Source organism: Apodemus sylvaticus, chromosome 20 (genome assembly GCF_947179515.1).
Source record: "Apodemus sylvaticus chromosome 20, mApoSyl1.1, whole genome shotgun sequence".
NCBI classification, from domain to species: Eukaryota; Metazoa; Chordata; class Mammalia; order Rodentia; family Muridae; genus Apodemus; species Apodemus sylvaticus.
Genome location: NC_067491.1, coordinates 6,364,424 through 6,369,902, shown reverse-complemented (window position 1 = coordinate 6,369,902; position 5,479 = coordinate 6,364,424). Strand labels below are relative to the sequence as shown.

Sequence of the window (5,479 nt, the reverse complement as noted above, 5' to 3'; positions counted from 1 at the left end):
ACAGGGTTAGAGGACTGTGGACCATGAGTGCCGAATTGCAACAGCTTTTATAAGTTTACCACAAAGCCCTCGAATCACAAACCAATCATTTCTTAGCATGGAGAGCCCTCGAAATGTGAGCCAATTGATTTGTACCACTCCATAGTTTTTAGGCCAATCAGTTTAAATTATCAGAGCCCGCACTCAGTGGACCAATTAGTTTCCTATTTTCTTGAATGTCTATAGCTGCCTGAACTCCTGCATAGGGGTAAAGGCATAAGCAGTTTACAGAAGCAAGATAAGCTTAGCCCATTTCCAGTTACCTTGTGGGGCCAGGATCACCTATTCAAGGCCTTTCTGCTAGGTCTAAACAAAGGGCGGGCTCTGGAATGTGACCTTTTACCTAGTTTCTAACAAAGCCAGATAGCATTTGAAACTTCTAACTTCTTGGGGTCATTAGAGTTAGGCTGTATTATTTTCTATCCTTTCATTACCATCGTTTCTGGACTAAGTTTGTGTTGCATTTTCCTTCACACAGCAGCTCATCTGGGTTCAAGAGAGAAAGCTACTGCAGCAAAGCTGGGTTTGCCCGAGGGGCTCCACAAAGGACGTGGGGGTTTTGAAGCATGGGGCTGGTGAGGTGAGGACCCACTAGTGGGAACTTAGCAAGCTGGGTGGAGACATTTCCGAAACTCCTGGCCAGAGAGTCTCCATGAGATAAAAACAGGCCGGCGGGACCAGTGCGGGCTGAGTAGCAGGGCCAGGGCAGTAGGTAACACAGGAACGTGTCGTTCCTTTTAATATTTCCTGCAACAATGTTGGTGGACATCACCTTCTTAGAAAGACTGAAAAGCTTTTAGATTCACAATACATCCATAAACAGAACTGTACTTCCTCTCTCCAGTTTTCCTTAGTCTGTGTGTGCACTCACACAGACGTGAATATTCAACACACACACATACACTCACACATGCACATGTGTATGTGCCCACAGAGAAAGAGAGAGAGAGTTAAGTTAAATGAGTGCACAACTACTGTGCTCTCCCGTTCCACAAATCCATCCATCATCTCTAAACTTAACATCCTCATCTCGTCCCGACAAGCCTGCCCTCTTTCTCTGAGCACCATCAGCTTCCTTTACTTCACTCTGAGATAAGTTTCCATCTGCTTGCCTCCTTCCTTCTCATTCCCAATCACTACTAAACCCTTCTATTTGCAAAGCATCAGATACACCCTTCGTATCCTTTTGCCTCAGACATGATCTGATCTTTGCTTAGTTCCCCACAGGAAAAGCCTTTGTAAAGTCCTGTTCCTGTGTTGCCACCTTCTAGCTGGGAATCTGTCAAAGACAAGTTATCTTTCTATCATGGTTTTTATATGCTTGGCCCAGGGAGTGGCACCATTAAAAGGTGTGGCCTTGTTGGAGTGGGTGTGGCCTTGTTGGAGTGGGTGTGGCCTTGTTGGAGTAGGGGTGTCACTGTGGGTGTAGGCTTTAAGACTCTTATCGTAGCTACCAGGAAGTCAGTCTTCCACTAGCAGCCTTCAGATGAAGATGTAGAACTCTCAGCTCTTCCTGCACCATGCCCGCCTGGATGCTGCCCTGCTCCCACCTAGATGATACTGGACTGAACCTCTGAACCTGTAAGCCAGCCCCAATTAAATGTTGTCCTTATGAGAGTTGCCTTGGTCATAGTGTCTGTTCACAACAGTAAAACCCTAACTAAGATGCTTTCTAAAATGGTAACTTAATCATGTTTTATCATAATATACAAAGTTACATACAACTATATGCTATATTATAGTACCATCTGTACTATATAAAATTCTTCAGGAGCATCCGCCAGCATAAAGTTTAAACCCTCTAGCATAGTATAAAGCGTCCCTACCAGGCTGTAGACTCTCATCTCGTGCCAACCCCCTGTCAGATTCCATGCTGAAGCCACACGGAGCCACCCCTGCATGCCACACATCCCTGCTTTGTGCCAGATGCCACAGAATATCCTGGAGGAGACAGGAAAGCGTGCACAGAATTTAGGAGATAGTTGGAATTTTTAACATTCATCAGATATCTTGTATTAAGGAATTATTGATGTGAGGGTTGGGGGGTTATTTGGAAATATGGTCTACCATACTGCTCTGGTATTTGAAATCCTACTGCTTCAGGCTCCCATATGTTGTGACTGCCAACATTAGCCACCATGATCAGCAGAATTATTAATTTTTAAAGGTAATAAACAGGTTAAAATATGCATAGGATACTGGAATGGTGAACATGTGATACTATACATTTGCCCAAACCCAAAACATACAGCCTGCCTATAGCGAACCCTCATATGAACTGAGGGCTCAGCTGATAATGATGCTGTGCTAGATTAATCAATAGTAATGAATGTGCTGTTCTGCTGAGGAGATTGATAATCAGAGGGGCTGGGCTCATTCAGGGACATTGAAGACATGAGAAATACCTGTTCATTCCTCTGTGTGTGTGTGTCTGTGTGTCTGTGTGTGTGTGTGTGTGTGTGGGTGTGGTGTGTGAGAGAGAAAGAGAGAGAGAGAGAGAGAGAGAGAGAGAGAGAGAATCTGTATATGTGTGGGTCTGTGTGTGTGTGAGTCCATGTGTGTGTGTGTGTGTGTGTGTGTGTGATCCTGAAACTAGTCCCAAATCCTATTTTTAAAAAGTCAAAAGCCATGAGTAATGACCAACAGGCCCAGTTTGTCCATAGATACATATGAAATACTGTCTTGAAGTGCATTAATAGAATCTTCTAAATTTGCAGCGTGCTCTATATGACTATTGCGGCTAGATACAATAATGAAAAAAGACACTGGCCACAGAGGAGGGCCCCATCGCCAGAAGGAGAAGAAGAGGAAAAGAGGGGGAAAAGAAGGAGAAAGGGCGGGGGAAATTAGACATTAAATTGGGCCCTCCTCTTCAAGTGCGGCCCATGGCTCTTCAGATTGGGATATTAAACAGTGCTCAGCAAAGCTAAATAGATCGATTTGCTCATCGGCCTGGGCAGTTCCAGACGCAGGAGTGAGGAATGACCAGAAAACCCCCTGCTCCATTAGCCTGAGCTGCAGCAGCGGGAGGAGAAGCCCAGCTCTGCTCTCATTCTTAAGTGTTTATCACTTAGACAAATTACAGCTCCCCGTGGTTCCCCTCGGCGGAACGGAACGGAAGCCATTCTGAGGGAAGTGCTGACTAAATTTTCGTTTCAGAGATCTTGATAGTTTAAGCGTGGCACTCTCCCCCTTTGACATTTCAGCAAAACTTCCTTGACATCTACATATTTTATAGTCTTCCTGCTAGACAGGCTGGTGCACACGTGTAATTGCGGTATTTGCAAGGCTGAGACCAGAGAATTGGGGCAGGCTTATGCTACCTAGCAAGTTCTAAGCTAGCCTGATCTATACAGGGAGACCCTGTCTAAAATTGTATATGTAATGTTTCCATATTATTTTCAATATTTAGGGGGGAAACAGAGTTCAACATTTAAGAAGTCTAGTTCTCAGAAAGTAGTTAGACATCGTGAACACATTGAAACCCGCCAAGGGTATAGTGTTGGGTGACTTCCCTAATTCTTTATTTTAAGAGATTTGCTTAACTAGAAAAAAGCTGAAGATTCTCTGGGATGATAGTGAGACGGGGAAGAGGAGTTTGCTCTGTGACTGCTGTATTAGACCTCTAAGGATGATCTGTGTGAATATTCATGGAATTTACTAGTTTGCATGTAACCCCAGATACCAGCCTCCACCTGACGTCCCCCCTGCCCATCCTACCTCTAGCCAGGATATTTTTCTCTCCTCATCTCCTGTGTGGCGTTCTCTGCATAAGATTGATACATTCCCTACACACACAGCCTGGATCTATAAACCAGGGCCGCCATCCTCCCCCAACCCCTCCCCGCCCCACACCAGGTTCTCAGCACCAACATCTGCAGACAGATAAATGGGAGGCAGCCATATCACGATTCTTAGATTTTGCTGAAGAGGTTGTTTGCAACATTGTAACAAACCAGTAGTTAAATATTAAGTAACTTAAGTATCCTGTGCTTTAAAAAGTCATTAGCCACCTCCACTTAAAATGCATTCATACAAAAAAAAATATTATTTGATCGTCTGCAGTGGGGCACATAGTCTTCTGAGCTCGAAGGTTATATTGGTGGGGATTAAACGGCAAATAACAAGAACTGTAGCAGCTAACTTAGCCTGACAGCTATTTAAACAGAATTCAGATAGCCTTTAAAAACCGTTAGAAGACAAGAGGAGACCCTGCAGGCTGAGTAAGGCAGGCCTGAGAACTGCTCCGCTCACTTTCTGAGGAACTGCTCTAAGAGGGATGGTAAGCTGTCCCTCCAGCACAACTGCCCTGGCTGCAAGGAACAAGTACAGCGGGGGCTGCTAGAGCCAGGCCGTGCCGCGCAAGGCTGGATTACACCAAGAAGCCATCTGCACTGTCTATCAGGCTGGCCGAGATGCTCGGAGCAGAGAGTAAGCAGCCAGAAGCTGAGAGAAGCCGGCTCTTTAGTTCCAGGGAACCTAGTTCTGGAGCCTGCAGCAATGGCCTGGAGCCTAAGGGTGAAGATGCTGCGGGGGGAGGGGGGGGGATGAGTTCCAGGTGTCCGGCAGACTCCATGATGGTGTCAGATCTGAAGAAGCAGATTGCCTAGAAGATTGGCGTGCCAGCTTTCCAATTTTCTTCAGGACGGTGTAACACCTTTCCGGGCTGGGGCTGAGCCCGGGGCTGGGGCTGGGGCTGGGGCTGGGGCTGGAGCTGGGGCTGGGTCCTGGCAGCGCAGTCTTGTTAACGGTACAGAACCGCGGCGATCCTCTGAGCATCCTGGTGAGGAATGAAAGGGGCCGCAGCAGTATCTCCGAGGTCCCGCTGACCCAGACTGTAGAAGCGCTTAAGCATCAGGTGTCCCAGCAGGAGCAAGACCATGGCGATCAATTCTGGCTGAGCTTCGAGCCACTGGGGGAGTATGGCCTAAAGCCCCAATGTGCACAGTGATCATGAATTTGCACCTGAGGGGTGGGGGACTACTATGCCTAAGGCCCCTATCCAGATACAATGTTGGTTATAAAAGATGATGCAATAAAAAGTTCTGCCTAAAAAAAAAAAAAAAAAAAAAAAAAAAAAAAAAAAAAAAAAAAAAAAAAAAGATACTCAGAGCAGTTTATGGATATTCCTACCCAATCTTCCCCTCCCTCCTTCCTGGTCTCTCATCGCAGATGAGAGAAGTTCGGAGCCTTTCCTGCCCACTCCTCTTCCTGTTCCTTGTTCACAGGCAACTCACCCAGTGATTCTCCCGCATCCAGTTCCACCCTGGCTCCTGCTTCCCATCTGGCCCAAGCTCATACCCTGAATGTCCAAGGACAACCTCCGAACAATGCAGCCAAGGAGGGATAGATAGCACGCAAGGGTCAGAGATGGAAAGTCGAGGAACCAGGCCTTCAAGCTCTGGCTTTGAGGAACGCTCGACTTCTGGCGATACGAGCC

At 46.5% G+C, this 5,479-nt stretch overlaps 1 pseudogene; it reads left to right on the top strand.

Annotated features, from left to right (window-relative positions):
- The first annotated feature begins 4,539 nt into the window (after positions 1–4,539).
- LOC127671298 (ubiquitin-like protein ISG15) lies at positions 4,540–5,070 on the top strand (annotated as a pseudogene).
- Positions 5,071–5,479: the final 409 nt, after the last annotated feature.